At 40.7% G+C, this 18,895-nt stretch overlaps 1 protein-coding gene across 5 annotated transcripts in view; it reads left to right on the forward strand.

Annotated features, from left to right (window-relative positions):
- Window positions 1–18,895, forward strand: part of Ambra1 (autophagy/beclin-1 regulator 1) — a 188,977-nt gene that overhangs the window by 48,338 nt on the left and 121,744 nt on the right. The window lies entirely within an intron of this gene.

Here is an 18,895-nt window from a genome sequence, read left to right on the forward strand (position 1 = left end):
GTAGGCCAAGGTATTATGAGATAAGAAAGTGTCCTAGAGTGCCTAAGAATAAGTAGTAAAAGAGAACCCCTTGGTTCAGACTTGCATGTTGGATGAGCTCTTCTTTGGTTGCTTTGCTTTGGGCAGTTGTTTACCTCCTAATTCTTACCTTTTGGAGCAAAGAATTGACATGTGCACGTGTATGTGCGTGTTTGTCATACACTTGTGCATGCAAGTGTGTGCATGCAAGTGTGAGAGAGGATGTATATGTATCTCAAAGCTAAAAATTTTTTTTATACATACATGGGTTTTGTTTGTTTGTTTGTATTTTTGACTACTGGAAATTGAACCTAGGGTCTTCTGCATGCCAAGCACATGCTGTACCATTGAGTGACACCCTCAACCCCAACATTTGTTGAATGGGCCTTCTAGATAGAGATTCATCTTGGGGTAGGACAACAGAAGACTTGATGGAAGGCCTCTCTATACACAGATTGGCATACCAACCCACTATTTCATGAAAGAAACTGTGTGGGTGTAGTTGATCACCCACCACATGTTCCTTGTATGGCTATGTGCACATCTTACTTGATTTATTAGGGACTTCTTTCTGTAATTTTGTAAAGGTCAAATCTAGCATAATCACTGGCTCCCAGAATATGCCTATTGGATCCAGACAGCGTATTACTCTGTATTATATACTTTGTTGAAATTTCTCTGACGTAAGATTTTTAACAAGGATGGGAATATAGATTGTGCACATAATGTACTCATTATTTTGGGTGGGTGCTTTAGACAATCAATCAATAAGCATTAGTTGAATGGCTATAATTTTTTGAGCCTGTGCTACGCACCATGCCCAATGGAGTTTATAGTTTAGTTGTGGATGCAAGGCTTATTTACATAAAATTTATCAAAAGTGTAGACAGTCATGTGCTTCCTTGTATTAAGATTAAATGTAGTCTAAGCAAACAAACAAACCAACAAAAGTGTTTAATTTCAGAAAAAGTATGATCAATGAAAGTTTTCAAAATCTAGTTGAAAGATGGGAAGGATTTAAGAGGAAAGATCTTTCTCTTCTAGGGGAAATTAAAGGGAACCTTGAGAGGACTGTCTCTAGTTGTGCTCTAATCTGCATAGCAGTCCCTGCCTCGTAGTCCAGGAGAGCTTCTGTTCAGCATTTGTCTGTTCGATTCCCACAGTACCTCTTCATGTACTTCATAGACCGTAAGCATTCCGAGTTAAAAATAAACTCGGTCAGGCTTGAAATCCTGGTGCTCTGAGAGGCTGAGGTAGGAGAATTGCAAACCCAAGTCCAGCCTGGACAATTTAGCAAGACCCTGTATCAAATATAAAGGCTATGGATGCAGCTCAGTGTGAAGGACCTGGGTTTAATGCTCACTACCATAAAAGAAACAAAACCTAGATATTGAGCCAGGCATGGTGGCACATGCCTGCAATTTAAGCACTCAGGAGGCTGAAGCAGGAGGCTGAAGCAGGAAGATAGTGTGTTTGAGATTAGCCTTGGCTAACTAGTGAGACCTTGTTTCAAAAATTCAAAAAATAGTAGAAATAAAACCTTAGAAACTGTTAAGGCGGTACCAAAACTTTTTTATTTAATTTTTATTCGAGTGATGAACTTGCATTGTGGTTTAAGTATAGTTCAGGCATTTAAAGATGTATATTGCCAAAAGTGAAATTCCTTGCCATTTTGAAATAAACAATTATATATACTTTTTTCTGTTAAGATATACAAATAATGTATAGTTCTCATTGTAAAATTTTATATGAATATAGCAGGTACATTGTGGGGTCCCTTAAATGAGCCAGGATATGGTTTACCATAGGTGCTGACAGCTGACTCAAAAATGCACGCGTTAGAGAAGGGCCATTGCCTCATCAGTTGGCTGCATTTCAGGGTAAAACCACTCATCCCAGCAGATCTGATCAGTATCAGAAGGGCCTCATCCTCTCTGACTGAGGAGTCAGGCCCTGCCCCTACTTCTCCAGTAGGTGTCACTGTTGGGCTGCTGCTGCTGCTGGGTTAGACTTGGGGAAGAAAAGGTGTTCTTGTTTGTGTGGGAGGTTGGCTCCTATAACAAAGGCAGTTTCTGCAGGTGACTGTTGTTTCTAGTGAGTGAAGTTCAGAAAAGGTTATTGTAATTGAAGGGAAAGGGTTTTGTATTTTTGGTCTTACAGTGGGAGATATGCTAAGGAGTTATATTTTGATCCTTTGTGCTGCAGAGATAATTACTAGTGCGTGTGAATAGTGAGTCTTAAGCACACAGTGTGTACTTTAAAACAGCTCTATGCTGCCTAGTAGTAATAACCAGTGCAAGGTTTATCTTCCTTTCCCTCTGGGCAAGGCAGGGTGAAGTTTTTGGGTAGCCTGACTGGACCTTACAACTTGAATGATAGACCCTTTGCTTCACTACCATAAGTTGCTTTTATTTATTTATTTATTTTTTCCCTTGGGAGTTTAGGTTTCAGAAGGAGAAGATTAGGGTATTGTAGCTTGTTAGCATAGGAGTCTCTATTTTTAAAAGTTGATTATTAGGAAAAAGGAAAGCTTAGAACGGTGTCTTAAAACCTGAGGAACGTACATGATAGTCAGACATGATAGTGCCCATTTGTTATTCCAGCACTTGAGAGGCTGGGACAGGAGGATCACTGAGTTTGAGGCCAGCCTGGGTGACATAGTAAATTCAAGGGCAGCTGGAACAACATAGCGGAACTCTGTCTCAAAACAAACAAACAACAAAAACCCAACAACAAACTAGAGAAACTCAGAGTTTATTTGTCTCAGTACAGTCTGTCTGTCTCTCTCCCCCCATTACTGGGGTTGAGTCCAGGGCTTCACACATGTCAGGCAAGTGCTCTACCACTGAACCACATTCTCAGTCCCTGTTTAATTTTATTTTGAGAAAGCGTTATTACTAAGTTTCCTAGGCTGGCCTAGAACTTACCATCCTTCATCCTCATCCTTCATAGTTAACTGGGTTCAACAGTCATAGCATAGAGACCACTGTAGGAATGGGGAATACGCAGAATCTTGGGCCTTTAACCAGTTATTTGGGTGCTTTTAAAGGGCAGTTGGGACCAAAAAGTTTTTGTTAAAAACTACGACCCTTCACCTGGGCCTATAAATTCCCAATAGATAAGTAAAACAAAATTTGACCTCTACTTTGTAAAACTGTGCTTTTTCAGCTCTCGATACAGGTTTTTTTAGCCGTTTAGGGAGTGTCTATTAGCCCTAGATTTACCTGTCTTTAAGACTAAGGATAAAAGGTTTACAGAGACATTTGGCTGTGTCCAGAAGTCTCCAGCCATTGTCCTAAATCTGTGATCACCTGGATTTTAGTAAAAGCAGAGCCTGATATGACTAAAACCACTACGGAGACAATCATTTTATGGGAATGGAATCACCCTTCAAGCCATGAGGATTTTAGAGCTATAAAACCAGAACTGAGGTAATAGTGAACTGGACTTCCACCTACCAGCTAATTTTTAAAAGCTGGCCTCCTGTCATTGTGGGTGGAATAGTCTGACCCCTTTTATCAAAGTGTGTCCCTTCCACCTGCTCAAGCTGTGTAGTCTTTTTTTTTTTTTGATACCAGAAATTGAACTCAGGGCCTCATGCTTGGAATCCTTTTTTATTTTTATTTATTTAGTTATTGTTGTTAAGGACGGACTTGATCTTTTATCAGGTCCTGAAGCTGAAGTCTCTTATCATTTCCTGTTTCTAATTAGAGTGTTTTCCCTATAAATTTATACTTTTAGTTTTAATTTCTATTATCACTAAAAGCAGGGACCCATGATAACCAGTGACAAGATTAGTGTGTGCCTCTGCATCTAGCCCAAGTCCCTTAGGGAAAATTCAGATACAGAGAGAGGAAGTAACTTTGTAGTAGAGGTACAGTACTTGTAGTAAAGGTGAGATTTGAACTCTTGGATCCTGTAGAGGGCACCCTTCCCCCCACTTTATTTGACATTTGTGCTTTCATACAGCTTTACTCCATCAAAATCACTGTGGCCCATGTAGCTCATTTGTGTGAAGGGGCTGTCCAGTGAATTCTCATGGTAAGAAATTGAAGGCCTGATAGATAATTTGTAATTATTATTTTTGGGTAGAAATGTAACCAATGTGATGTTTCCAGGAGAAACACTGTTTTAGTTACTTGCTCTTGGTTCTAGTTGTTGAGTCTTCATAAAGTGGCCCCAGATAGATCATTGAGAGATCAAAATTAGTCTAAATTTACCCCAGCTAAATAGTCTGTGCATCAGGACTAGAGTGTTTAGTAAGTTTTCAGTGTGTTCTGAGAAGTCATGTCTTTTTATCTTTACTTTTCCCTTATGATAGGTAAAGACTGGAGAAGCATGTTGGTGACCATAGCATTAAAATGTGGCCTACAGCATCCAAGGAGTCACTGACTGTCAGAATAAGAAAGGCCTTAAAATGTTTGTATGAAGAGCTGCCGAATGAATGAATGCAGGCATGCTCTTAGTAGGCATATACCCCCAACTCAGAAAGTGTGTTACCAAAACTATGAGGAAGGGTGAGCCTAGAACACTGTTAGCAAACAGGATTGTTTGGAAATGCAAATACTTGGATTTTGCTGGTTATAAAACTAATGCAGATGTACAGTATTTACCAAAAAATCAAACATTTCAGAAATGTGTAGGGTTTTTTTTTCGGTCTTTTCAGACAGGGTCTCGCCATGCAGTTCAGGCTGGCCTAGAGCTCACTTTGTAGCCCAGGCTGGTCTCAAACTCTCAATGATCCCCTTGCCTCAGCCTTCCGAGTGCTTTTTTGTCCTTTTTTTTTTTTTTTTTTGGTTTTTCTCTGGTACCGGGAACCGAACTCACAACCTTGCGCTTGCCAGGCAGGCGCTTTTGCCGCTGAGCTAAATCCCCAGCCCCGCTTTTTTGTCCTTTTGAGATAGGGTTTCACTATACAGTTCAGGTTGGCCTTGAACTAACTTTGTAGCCCAGGCTGGCCTTAAACTCACATCAATCCTCCTGCCTCAGCCTCCCCAGTGCTGGATTACAGGCTGCGCCACCATGTCTGGGTGAAATGTGAAGTTATAGAAAGTAAATGTCCTTTGCAGAACTACTGCTCAGAGATAATCACTGAAAACAATTTCTGTGTATTTCTTTCTTTCTTTCTTTCTTTCTTTCTTTTTTTTTTAAGAGCAGAATATATTTACTGAGGGAAAGAAAGCTTCTGTCCAAGAGAGGGACAGAAGGGGGACTGAGTGGGTTACCCAAGAGTCTGTCTTTACTAAGGACTTTTATAGAGCAAAACCAGGAGGTGAGGCAGGTCCAAGGTAGGGGAAAATGGACAAAACTATGGTCAGCCAATAAGATTTGTTTAGGTAAAATTGATTAAAGTGGGATCAAATGGGGAGGAGAGTCACGTAGGAAGGGGACAGAACAGGGGCTTTTCCTGTAAGGGGTTGGGTCAAGGACTATTCAAGGTGATAGCTACCTATTTAGAATGTCAATCCCTGAGGTCCATCCCTTGGGAGGTAAGAGGGTGTGTTTGTTTAACTTTTAGTCTTGAGATCTGGCCCGAAGCAAGTACCACCTTTCCATTTGTAAGGTATCTTGTCTTCCATATTGGCTCCTTTGAAGGCCTGGCCCTGTCTGACTGCCTATAATATTTCTATCTAACTCAGCTGCCTATAACATTCCCCCCTCTGAAGAAGTAACCCGAACTGCCGTGAGGGAGTAACGGGCGATGACCGCTCTGGCTTCTTTAGGCTGAAAGGGGTCGTAGTTGTTGATTGGCAGTCAGAGATACTCTTCAGAGGGTCTATTTAAAGGCCCTTGATAGATACCAGGCATTTTCATCTTGGGTAGGCGTATAGCTTTAAATCTCTGTCCAAGGATCTCAGTGGGGAACACTAATTTCTGTGTGTTAATAACTACAGAACTTTTTCTATGCAAATGGAAACATTTCTTCCCTTGAGCTGTGAAAATGGGATCTGCAAAATTGACTATTCTTCATTTTACTTATTGTACTTACATATCATGGGCATTTTTTCATGTCTGATTTATCAATATATATACACAAATGGAAATTTATATTTCATAATGGTACAGTATTTGGTGCACATGTTGGTCAGCCCTGTTTACAGGACTCGGATGGTTTCTGTCTGTCTCACAGTGTTACATCTTGTTTGCATATGCATGCAGTGTCTCTAGAGGATGACTTTCTAGAAGTGGAACTGCTAGGGCTAAAGAGTGTGAATGTTAACAGTAAATGAAAATAGAGTATTATTACTAATTTAAGATGTGTGAAATAGTTCCTATTTCTTGCTATATTTTACTGAGTATAATTTCATAGATTTCATTATTTCAATTATGGGACTTCTAATCTTTTTTTTTCCCCCAAAGGTAGACAGTAGTAAACAATCCACCATTGGATTTTCAGGAACCTCGTCCTCAAGGTTAAGAAAAACTTGTTTTATTAATTCTAAATATCTGCCAGCTGAAGGTGTTACTGTGTGGTACTTTTTCCTTCACCACCATGCTGTGAGGAAAGCAGCTGTTTTCAGTCTTTGATACTTGCTACTAAGTCCTCTGTGTCTTGTTAAATGTTTGGGAGAATTGAGGCAGTTCTTTGCTTATCATAAGGCAGTGAGTGACATTTAGATATTTGACTTGTCATACAGTACAGTTAGAGGATCAGTTTATGGCAATATTGTCATGAGGATGGGGTGAAGGAGAGGAGGAGAAGGTACCATTGCTGTTGACACACACTCCCTTAATGTTAGTATTTTTTTGGTACCGGGAATCTAACTCATGACCTCAGGTTTGCCAGGCATGAGCTTCTGCCACTGAGCTATGTCCCCGGCCCAATATTAGTATTTTTTAAAATTGCTTTTAAGTTTTGTTTTGTTTGTTTGTTTGTTTGTTTTTGAGACAGGGTCTTACTGTGTACTTCAGACTGACCTCGAACTTAAGACACTTCTCCTGCCTCAGCCTACCAAGTGCTGGGATTACAAGCATATGTCACAACATCAAGTTGCTTTTATGTTTTGAAACAGGGTTTTGATACGTCATTAAGTTGCCAAGGTTGGGCTCTTAACTTCTGATCCTTCTGTCTCAGCCTCCCAGACTGCTGGTGCCACCATACCTAGCTCCTTGCTGTTAATCTTTCTTGCTTTTGCGGCTCAGTTGCCCAGCTAGGTCATTCTGTGTTTCTGTTTCTCTTTTATGCTGGGGGTTGAACCCAGGATCCTGCATATATATGTAGTTCAGTATTGCAACACTGAACTACATTTCTAGCCACAATCATTCTATTTTGAACCTTTTTGAATTCTGAATGTGGTCTTTGCTCTATCTTTTATATCAGTTGTTTGCAAACTTTTTCTGTAAAAAGACAAGATAAATATTTACAAGGTGAATATTTTAAGCTTTGTAAGTGGTACAGTTTTTCTTGTAACTACTCAAGTTTGCATTGTACATAGATGATATGTAAATGAATGAGTGGCTCTGTCCTGAAAAAAACTTTGGGTGTCGAAGGAAATTTGATTTTAAATAATTTTTACAAGTCATGAAAAAATTGTTTGATGCTTTTCAACTGTTTAAAAGTATAAAAACCATTCTTAGCTCGTGAGCTGTACCAAAGCAAGGTGTGGGCCAGAGCTGGCCCTCAGACTGGAGTTGGCTGATCCTTGCCTCATATGAGCTCAATTTGGAAGAGTCAGGTGCCAGAGTAATAGAAGGCTTTCTGACAATGAGGGCCGAGAAGAGGTTGGTCTGGGCCTCCTGCCTCTGTCTCTGTCCTCTTGCTCTGAACTGTGGAGTAGGTGTAGAAGTATTGACACTTGTGAAAGTTTTGATAGTGAAGAGCAGGGGTAAGTCCATAAAGAATTTCTGGTTTCCTATAAGGTCTGCCTGGAGCAAGTCTCTGGCTTTTCCTAAGCCCTGGGACTCCTGTGCACAGCCTGCCCTCATTGGGAGCGTAGGACCCTCCCGGCAAGTCCTCCAGGCAGTGTGCCTGACAAGCAGCCCTTCCCTTGATGCAGGCACAATTGCAAGCCTGCAAGCCAGTTACCCTCGTCATCCTTCCTGAGGTGCATAGGGTGCTGAACGCACACTGCAGCACAAAAAGATGCAGTTGCTTCTGTAGGCCCAGGGTTAGACTACAGCACCATGGGGTATGTGCTGAAATCCTGGAGAGCAATTTCCTTACCCCTTAGAGCATTCGTCCTTGCCCTTCCAATCTCCTTCTCTACTGTGTCTGTTCAGAGCACAGCTCTAAGGGGTACATTGGAGGTTGTTTCAAGCCAGGTGTAAGAGGTTCTGTTTGCATAATGTATTTTGTTTATTTTAGTCAACCTTAGCACATTAAAGCTGTGTGGCAACTTAGTCCTCCTCTTTCTGGATTTCTCATATATTTTCAGGGTGAGGTAAGGTCTAGTGCATCTTACTTCTCCTCTTTGTTGGGAGTACTCTTGAAAAACAGGTTTGTGTGAATAGACTTCACTTCAGTGGGTGGGCCTGTTAACCTAGAGACTGACAAATAATCTTCATGTGTGTTTGGGCTGCACAATATTTCTAAACATTTTGATTCTTCCATATAAACTTAGATTTCCAGATTCTATTGGGGAAAAAAATAAAGAAGCTAACAACACAGGGTTGCATTTACACATGACTGTCAGCAGGAGTTGAGTAGTTGTTATTTTACTCAAGGCATAGACTTTTCTTTTATTCCTTTTTATTTTTCCTTTTTTGGTGTTGTGCTAATTGTGCTGGAGATTGAACCCAGGGCTTCATGGGTGCAAAGCTAGTGCCTTATCACAGCTCTATCCCCGGTGCTTTTTAAATTTTATGTTGATTTCTTTTTTTTGGTACCCGGATTCAAACTCAGGACCTTGTGCTTGCCAGGGAGGCACTGTGGCGCTGAGCTATATTCCTAGCTTAAATTTTATTTTGAGACAGGGTCTTGCATGTAACCTAGCTTATCCTCAAATTTGTGATCCTCTTCTCTCAACCTCCCGTGTAACAGATTACAGGCATGTATCACCATGCCTAGAAAGACATGGACTTTCTTGGTGCCTTAATCTATACTAGGGGGACATCATGTTTCCTACTTAAATTCCATTTTGTATATCCAACCATTGCAATAGTACAAACAGTGTATTGCTGGGAAGCCAGGTGTGGTGGCATATGGCTGTAATCCTAGAAGCTGGGGGAGCTAAGGCAGGAAGATTGCAAGTTCAAGGCCAGCCTGGGCAATTTAGTGTGACTTGTTTTAAAATGAAAAACTAAGCTGGGCAAGGTATTGCATGCCTGTAACCACAGCACTGGAAGACTGAGGCAGGAGGAGGTGAGTTCAAGCCTATTCTGGGCAATTTTGTGACTGAGACCTTGATTCAAAATAAAAATGTAAAAAAAATTAAAAAAGACTGGGAATGTAGCTCAGTGTAAAGGTCCTAGATTCCAGCTATGGAACCACCAAAAAAAGGAGGAAGAAGAAAGAGGAGGAGGGGTGGGAGGGGATGCCGCCTGATGGCACACACCTGTAATCCCAGTGCTTAGGAGCCTGAGGCAGTAGGATCACTGCAAGTTCTAGGCCAGCCTGGAGTGTGCAGTGAGGCGAGTCTAGACTGCATAGTGAGTCCCTGTCCAAAAAAAGGTGCAGGCTAGTATTTCCTAAGTGCCCTACCACAGGGCTCCCCCAGGGGTAGGTATTGGACATTGCTGTGCCCTTGCCTACCATCCTGCCTAATTCACCCACAGAGGCTCCACTCTGGCTGACAGGCTGACAGCCCCCTCACCTGATAAGCTGCCTGATTTTTAAATAGCAGCAATTAGCAAACTCCTCATGTTTCCAAAGGTGGAAAGAGAGGGTTCTAAGTGAACTTGGTAGATGAGCTCTCGTTAGTGAGCAGATCTTCTTTTGTCAGGTTATGGAGCAGGCAGATAGCCTTCTCGTGAGCTGTGTAAATGGACTACAGAAAACCTTCTTCTCTCTGAGAGTGGAACACTTTGGGCAGAGGATGGGATCTAGTGAAAGGCTGCAGGACTTGGGGGCTAACCTGTTAGGAAATTAATACCAGGTTGGAGCAGAAGTAGCAACTGTAATAATAAAGGAATCAAAGGCTGAGAATATGGCCTTGTCATAGAGAATTGCAGCTTGTTGACATGGTGCCCTTCTCCTTTGCTGCGCCAGTAGATGAGTGTGAAGCTTTTTACCTCTTCTGTTTTCTCCCTGCCCTGCGTGTTCATGTCAGTGTCCCAGCTTCTCTTTCTCCCTGCTCTTCTCCATGCATCCCTTCACCCAGTAAGATGGCTTTCACCTTTGTTTTGTTAGCATATGTAACCTTTTTCTTGCTCACATGTGACATAGATTTCCCCCCAGCAGTTTTTGAAGTACATAGTGCAGAGTTATTAATTACATGCACATTGTCTGACAGAGCTGGAGAAGTTTTTCCTCTTGCATGATTGAAAACGTACAGCCAGAGAGCAATCTAGTGAGCTCCTGGTAGCCACCATTTTACCTGCGTTTCAGTGAGTTTGATTACTTCTGTGGTTTTTTGTTTTGTTTTGTTTTTGGTAGTGCTGGAGTGCTGGGGATTGAACCCAGGATGTTGCACGTGCTATAAGTGGAATCACGTAGTATTTGTCACTTTGGATGGCTTATGTGAGTTAGCATAGTATCTTCAGGGTTCATCCATGTTGTTGGATGTGTCAGATTTTCCTTCTTAATTTCTTTCTTTCTTTTGTTTGTGTTTTTTTGTCTTTTTGAGACAGGGTCTTGCTGTGCAGTTCAGGCTGGCCTTGAGCTCACTTTGTAGCCCAGGCTGGTCTTGAACTCGCAACAGTCCCCCTGCCTCAGCCTCCTGAGTGCTGGGATTACAGTCATGTGCCACCATGCCTGGCTTTTGTTGTTTTTTGAGACAGGGTCTCACAATGTAGTTCAGGTTGGCCTTGAATTCACTATATAATCCAGGTTGGCCTTGAACTCACTGTGGTCCTCCTGCCTCAGCCTCCAAGTGCTGGGATCATGGGTGTGTGCCACCACACCTGGCTCTTCTTAATTTTTAAAGGCTGAATACTATGTCACATTTCTTGACCTATTCATCTGTTAAGTATTTACACTGCTTCCACATTTTGGCTATTGTAAATATTGTTGCAGTGAATGTGGGTATGCACAAATCTCCTGAGGCATCCTATTTTTAATTTGGAGGGGGCATATATCCAGAATTAGAATTGCTGAATCATATAGTAGTTCTGTTTAGAATCATTTGACGAACTTCTATACTACTTTCCATAGTGGCTACATTATTTTACCGTCTTACCAGCAATGCACAAAGGTCACAATTCCTTCACTTTCTTACCATTATTTTCTGGTTTTTAAAAAATTTTTCGGGGGGCTGGGGATTTAGCTCAGCGGCAAAAGCGCCTGCCTGGCAAGCGCAAGGTCATGAGTTCGGTTCCCGGTACCGGAGAAAAACCAAAAAAAAAAAAAAAAAAAAAAATTTTCGGGTATAAGGTGATAAATGTTTAACTTGTTTAATTTTCCCTGATAATTAGTAACATTTAATATGTTTTCATATGCTTGTTGACTATTGGTGTATCATTGTTGGAGAAATATGAATTCTAGTATTTTCCTCTTGGTTTAATATGCTTATATGAAGATTTTGTTTGTTGTTGTTATTGAGTCATACTAGTTCTTCATTTATTATGGATATTAACGCCTTGTGTGATATTTGGTTGGCAAATATTTTCTCCCTTTCTATAGCTCACCTTCATGGAGTCCCATTTGTTTTGCTTTTGTTGCTTGTGCTTTTGATATCATATCTAAGAAATCACCATTCATTCCCATGTCATGAAACATTACCCTGTGTTTACTTCTAGGAGTTTTATAGTATCATTTTAAATCTGTTTGGAGTTAATTTTTCTACGTGGTATAAGATAACAATCCATCTTTGTTCTTTTGTAGGTGGGTACCAGTTTTCCTAGCACTTTCCTAGCATTTGTTGAAGAGATTGTTGTTTTCCAATTGTGCGGTTATGACACCTTTGTTGGAGTTGATTTGACCATATACCTGAGCCTTTATTTCTGGTCTTTCTGTTCTGTTCCATTGGTTTGTATGTCTGTCTTGAAGTCAGTACCATACTGTTTTGGTTACTGAACTGTACCTTTGTAATAATAGTGATACCTGGTTGTTGAACTCAATTTGTTCCAAATTCATTATTTGAACACCAAAAAGTTCAATGACTGAACATATTTTCCCCCTAAGAAATAATGGAAAACCAAATAATTGGTTCTGAGGCCCAAAAATTACATTTATAAATTCATTTTTCTAAGACTTTAACAAATTTCACAGTGATTTCTTTTTTTAACTCTATCATGGTTGTCACAGTTTTCCTTTTAGCTTTGTGCTGGTATTACTTTATTTGGAGCCATGGTTGTGATTTTTTATGCAAATAAAACGCAAAAGAGCACAATGACGAACGTTTTAATGCACTAACACAAGCCACTATATGTTGTCTGTGAGAATGGTGCTTAGACTGAGGCGCTACCCCTTTGTGGTGAGATGCAACATGTGACTGGCTCACACTTGGTCTGTGCAGGTTTTTCCAAGTCGGATTTTTGTTTTGATTATTCAAGCAGAGTTACGAACACTGAGCTGATTTTTCCAAACTGCTGTTTGACTGGTGCAAAGTTTGAGCTTGAAGCTGTTTCACAACCAAGATATCACTGTATTTTGAAATCTAGAAGTATAAGGGAGCAGGGGACAGGCGGAGCCAGGACAGTGTTTTGTGGGCTGCTGCCCCTGTGTGCATGCGGGGCCTTGCTGGGGTCTCTGGAAACTGCCCTTTGTGATTTAAAGTCACAATAAAGGGAAGCTGCCATAGTTTATGTACTGTTTCTAAGGATGTCACTTATGAAGAACTTAAAAACCTGTTGAGTTCCAAAAATATTATGTAAATTGATGTTAGAGAGAAATGGGAAATTCTTGAATATGGAAAGATCCCTGGATCTATCAATAATATACCATTGCATGAAGTAGCTGAAGCCCTACAGATGTACTCAAGAGACTGCAAAGAGAAGTACCACGAAGTAAGGCCTTCCAAATCAGATAGTCTAGTGTTTTCTTGTTTAGCGGGAGTAAGAAATAAGATCACTTGGCTTTAACAGTGCTAAACACTGTGCTGGAGGATGGAAGGAATGTGTAACCTCTGAATTTTCAGAGAAGAAACAAGGAAATTAAATTTTGGAATACAAGTTGGCTCTTTGTGTACATGCAGCCTAGGACAGTGGAATGAACATAAGGGAAATCTAGTCCTGACACCAATGGTTAATGATAAGGGCATTCTATAAAAGCCACCTACTTGTTCAGTGTTTTTCTCATCTGTAAATTGAGAATAATGCCCTCCCCCTCCCCCAGCTGATCATTTTCAAAGGCTACTGAGGGTTGAAATAACAGATATGACTTGTTCTGGAAATACGCATTTGGATTCTAGGAGTTAATTTTTTAAGTAGTTTAGCACAGTTCAGTAATATTCTAAAAGACTAGGTTACTTGTACTATTTAATCGTGTGTGTCCATTTGGGTTAATATAGGCTCTATTCATCAAAGAGGCAATGAACTTGACAGTAGATCAACAAGTAGATTTGACCTGAAAAAAAAATCAAGAATCTGGGATCCAGATTTGAACAAAGAAAATACATTAATATCATCCAAAGACACATGGCAGTGTTGTGGCCAGAATAGCAGTGATAAAATTTGCAGTTTAAAAACTAAAATTAGTATGATTAACATGGGGCTAGAAATCAGAACAGTGGTTACTTCTGTGGTAGATTAACTAGACGAGGCAAGGAGGGAATTTTCTAGAGTGATAGAAATGTTCTGTATCTCAGCTTAGGTGTTGGTACATACGTATCTGTTTTCAAAACTCACTGAAGTAAACACAAAAGACATGCTTGTCTCTAAGGATACCTCAATCTAAAGAGAATGAAAATGGAAAAAAAATGTCTACATGTAATATTTCAGCTGGGTATATTTCTTTGGAATGTTAAATCCTACACCTTTGTGCTAGTGCACCAGTAGCAAAATAAACCCATGCTTTATTGGAAAAAAAAAAAAAGTATAAGGCCTCCAGCTTTGTTCTTTCTCAAGATTATTTTGACTATTTAGGGTCCTTTGAAATTCTATAGAATTTTAGGAATTTTTTTCTATTTCTTTACAAAAAATATAGTTGAGATTTGTATAGGGGTTACATTGAATCTGTAGACTGTGTTGAGTGTTAGGGACATGTTAACCATATTAAGCCTTCCAGTCCATGAACATGAGTTGTTTTTCTGTTTGGATCTTTTAATTACTTGCTACAGTGTTCTATAGTTTTCAGTGTAGGAGTCTTTTTCCTGCTTAAGTTTATACCTAACTATTGTAACCTTTTGATGCTATTGTAAATAGATGAGTTTCTTAATTTCCTTTTTTGGAAATCTAAAGTTTTGAAAATGTAAATCAAAAAGGAATTCTTGGCCTGTAATCCCAGTACTTGGGAGGCTGAGGCAGGAGGATCTCCAGGAGTTTGAGGGCCAGTGGGGGCTACATAGTGAGTTTAAGGCTAGCCTGAACTACATCGCGAAACCCTGTCTCATCCAAAAAAGGAATTACATTTTTTCCTTTAAACTTCTCCAATCTTGTATTTTTTCCGAAGTCCAGGACTGCTTTGCATGTTTTCCTGATTGTTTTTCATCTTGCTTCATTCATTTTCAGAAAGAATTCAGGTGGAGACTGGGTTGGTCATTTTGTGCAGGCTCTTTTAAAGGGCCTATCATAAGCATCCTAATAGAGTTGCTGAATTTTCAGTCTTGCATAGAGGTAACATTTGGTGGCTGTGTTGGATGACAGTATTTTCCATGTAGTAAGGTCAGAGGAAGAGGTAGATATTTCAGAATGTGTTGATTGTGAGACCTGCATAAATGCTAGAGGTAACTTTTGGAAAGTCCTTGGGCAGAATTTTGGTTGGTGTTTCTCAAAGTTTGGTCTCAAAATCCAGGATATCTGCATTTCCTGGGAATTTGTTCAAAATGGAGGTTTCTTGGTCCACTTCAGACCTGCTGAATCAGAAACTAAGAAAAAAGGGGAGGCAGGGATTGCAGTGTATTTAAAAAACTCCAGGTAGTTCTGTTGCATAGTAAGAGAAAATTGGTTTAGACCATCTAGGACTGCTTTTAAAAAAAAAAAAAAAAAATCATATTGGTATATTTATATGTAAATACAAAACTGCATCACTGTAAGATAGTGAATGTGAACATTATAATTATTACTGAATCTGACTCAGTCCATTGATGTTAAATACAAAATGAGATGATGGTGAAAAATAAGAGTACAGTATATACATTCAACACACTTATGACAGTATAAAATTACTGAGGTCTGATCAGCTGCCGACCTCATCTTCTATACTGGGGGGAAAGTTTGACGGTTTCTGGCATTCTCTTGGGAATGTAGACTGTTGGGGACTCTTGATTCTATGCCTGGCATATCAGGCTGGGGGAGCTAGGAACGGGTAGGGACAGGTTGGGTGGACAGGGAATGAACAGTGATCTCAGGGGACCACCCCACCTGGCTGGGTTTATTATGCTTTTTATTGGCGCGGAACCTGCCCATTTGGAGCTCTAGGGTCTGGCAGATGAGCAGACAGGAAGAGCTGGGCATCATAGTAGACGGGGCATAAGGAAAGGAACCTTCTAGCAAAAGGAGAAGGGGCCCTGGCTTGTCATCCTCTCTCCTCTCCAGGAATTCTCTGGCTGGGTTTCTCTCTCACACCTGGGCTCCTTCCTTTCCTTCTGAGACTTTGTATCAACTGCTTTTGGCTCTGGCTGCTAAGTGAGTTCATTTCTACCCTCATCCTCCATCTCTAGGGTATGAGGGGAAAGGCAGGGTGTGAATCACATGAGAGCAGCCCTCTAGGAACTCCTCAGCACCACTCCTACCGCCACCGCTGCCAAGCCCCTTTGTATTTCCTCTGTGTTATACTAGGATCCTTTCGCAGTGGTCTTTATTGTTTATTTCTTTTAATTCTGTCCACTTTGATTCAGATTCTGGTTCCTTTTATTCTCTGTCTCTTTAGGTTTCTTTTCTTCTTTCTTCTTGTAACTTACTCTCATAGAAAGTGGGGCAAAAGTATCTTCAAATTATGGCTCTCCTGAGTGACTTTGGGTAGCCTCTCTGGACCTTAATTTCTTCAAATTATAAAATTATTGTTATGAAGGTTGGAGAGATAAAACAATAGCTGCTTTTACAAAGTTAGATATTCAAGTAATGCCAACTCTTGCCTCCCTTTGAAGCTCCATATTATTCTGCTTTTTAAAAAGTCAAGCTGAGGCGCTGGGGATTTAGCTCAGCGGCACGGCGCCTACCTGGCAAGTGCGAGGTCGTGAGTTCAATTCCTGGTACTGGGAAAAAACAAAAACAAAACAAAACAAAAAAAGTCAAGCTGGGCATGGTGGTACATGCCTGTATCCCAGCACTCTGGAAGCAAAGTAGGATAAACTAAGTACAAGACTGCTGTGAGTTGAAGGCCAGTCTGAACTACCTAGTGAGACTCTGTCTCAAAAATCAAACAAACAAAAATTAAAAAGTCAGCCAGGTGGATTTGTGCATATCCTGCTATTTGGGGAGCAAGAAGCATAGGATTAGTTGAGCCCAGGAGTTCAAGGCCACTCTTGGCAACATAATGAGACCCCATTTCACAGAAAAAAAAAAGAAAGAAAAGCCATTTCCTTTCAACATACTCCCTGAATATCATTTTCTTTTCTGTCTGCTAATATCAGTTTCTAGACTTTAGGCTTTCTCTAGTATTTATGTACTTTTTCCTTGTAAAATTGGAGTAAACCAAGAAGAAGTTGAGATGCCTCAAAGGGGGAGCGTAAGGCATGCCTGTTGTGCTAGGCCTGAGGTGAGTTACTCTCATTAGCCACTTGTAGCAGACCAAAAAATAGGGTTCTGTTTTAGAAAGTTCCATGATACAAAATGTGGTTTTGTCCATAGCAAGAGAGTAGGATGTTATCCTAATTTTTCCTAGGCTTTTAATTATTTTTATAAAAATTGACAGGGTCTTGCTGTGTAGTTCAGGCTGGCCATAAACTCACTGTGTAACCGCAGGCTAGCCTTGAACTCACGGCAATCCTCCTGGGATTACAGGCATGCGCCACCATGCCTGACTATCTTGGATTTACTTCTAATGCTGCCATTATGACTAGATTAAAAGCCAGCAAGATAAGGAACTATTTCATTCATGTATTGATACCAAGCTATACACCAAAATTTATTGACATTTCATTATCCTTCAAGTTTCTTTGGATAGACCTGGTGCAGTAGGGAAGTTCGGTTGGTCTTTCTTGATTCTCTGGAGCCAGGTAGAAGCTTAGTTAGAATGAACTGGTCCCCTTTTCCTCACCAGGTAGGCTCAGGGGCTTTGTCTGTCCATGAAGTCTATCAGAGTAGTCAGACCTCTTTATTATAGAGACATCTTATGCACTGTAGCGTGTTTAGAGGTATTCCTCCTGTTACCTACTAGATAGATGCCAGTAGTGTTGTCAGCCACTTAGGTTCCTTTGCTTGCTGCTGACTACATCAGAAGTGGCCATTTATTTTGGTGAAAAGGAAAAAGGATTTATTCAGTGTCAGCTCCCAGGAGAGGGAAGGGACTCATTCCCTCAAATCATCATCTCACCATGTACAAGTGTTAGGGTCTTTTATAGCAAGGAAGGGGTACAGTGATACAGTAGACGCGTCCAGGCTTGTGTCATTGCTCCTAAACCCCCACTTCCTCCTCCTTTGCCTATGGAGATGAAATTGGACTTGACCTCCTGGAGCCAGCGTCTGCATATTCTGTACATTCATGTGGGCTGAGGAGATGTAGGGGTAGCAGGATGCCCTAGGCCTGAGGAAGTTTGGAGAAGCTGTTTGTCTCTCAAGGAAAAAGTCTAACTTGTAAAGCTTCATTTTGCTGCACAGATTACGGGTAGCACTCCCACAACCCAGTTGCAGCAAACAAAACTGTCTCCAGAAATTGCTGCATGTTCTCCTGGGGGGAACCCTCCTCCCACTGAAAACTACCAATAAATTAGTTTATGATTTCCAGTACTGTTCTTTGAACTTGCTGTTTCAGTAGGACATCTCACAAGAAATTGGCAGTGGCTTCTCACAATAGTTACAGTAGTACTGCCAGGTTCTGATGGTCTTGAGTAAGGTCTTTCATTGCCTTTCCCCTTTTTTTCTTTTGTCTGATTCTCCTAATAAAATGCAGCTGGGTATGGTGGTATTTGTAGGGCCTTTCTACACAGGTATTGATTCAAGAGGCATTCACATCTCCCTGATAATAGCCATTAGTGCTGGTAACATGAAGACAGTTTACATGTTCTAATTATAGTAGGGAGGAAATGCATAATTTTTAGCAAGCTTGGAATTCAGTGGTTTCCAGGCTTCACAGAGTTAACTTTATCAGGGTAGTATTGATTGACATGCTGGAGGACGTTAATGATTCTTTTGGGGAACGGGGGAGGAGAGTGGAAATTGCAGTTTCTCTACTAATTGTACTTTAGGTGTCATTTATGACAATTTCATGTTGTCTAGACAGAGGAAAATGGTGGAGAAATTATTTCAATGGAGTCTCAGATGCTAAGTCCAAAAGGAATCAGTGTGGTTGCCAAAGTCAAGATTGGTGTGGAAGGGCAAGTAGTATATCCCCAGAGGCAAATCAGTAAAAATCAAATGTCACTAAGAGAAGCAGTTCAGAGTGAACCTGGGATATAAGAAAAGTGATTGTACTCCAAGCTTTGTGTTAGCTCAAGGGCTGACGGAGGTTTGTTTGGGGGCCCAGCTGGAGTCTTTGCTCTCCTGTTTATTTCTATAGACTCCAGAAACCTCATTACATGAA

The sequence above is a fragment of the Chinchilla lanigera genome, unplaced genomic scaffold (assembly GCF_000276665.1).
Source record: "Chinchilla lanigera isolate Chin_1 unplaced genomic scaffold, ChiLan1.0 scaffold00021, whole genome shotgun sequence".
Lineage (NCBI taxonomy): Eukaryota > Metazoa > Chordata > Mammalia > Rodentia > Chinchillidae > Chinchilla > Chinchilla lanigera.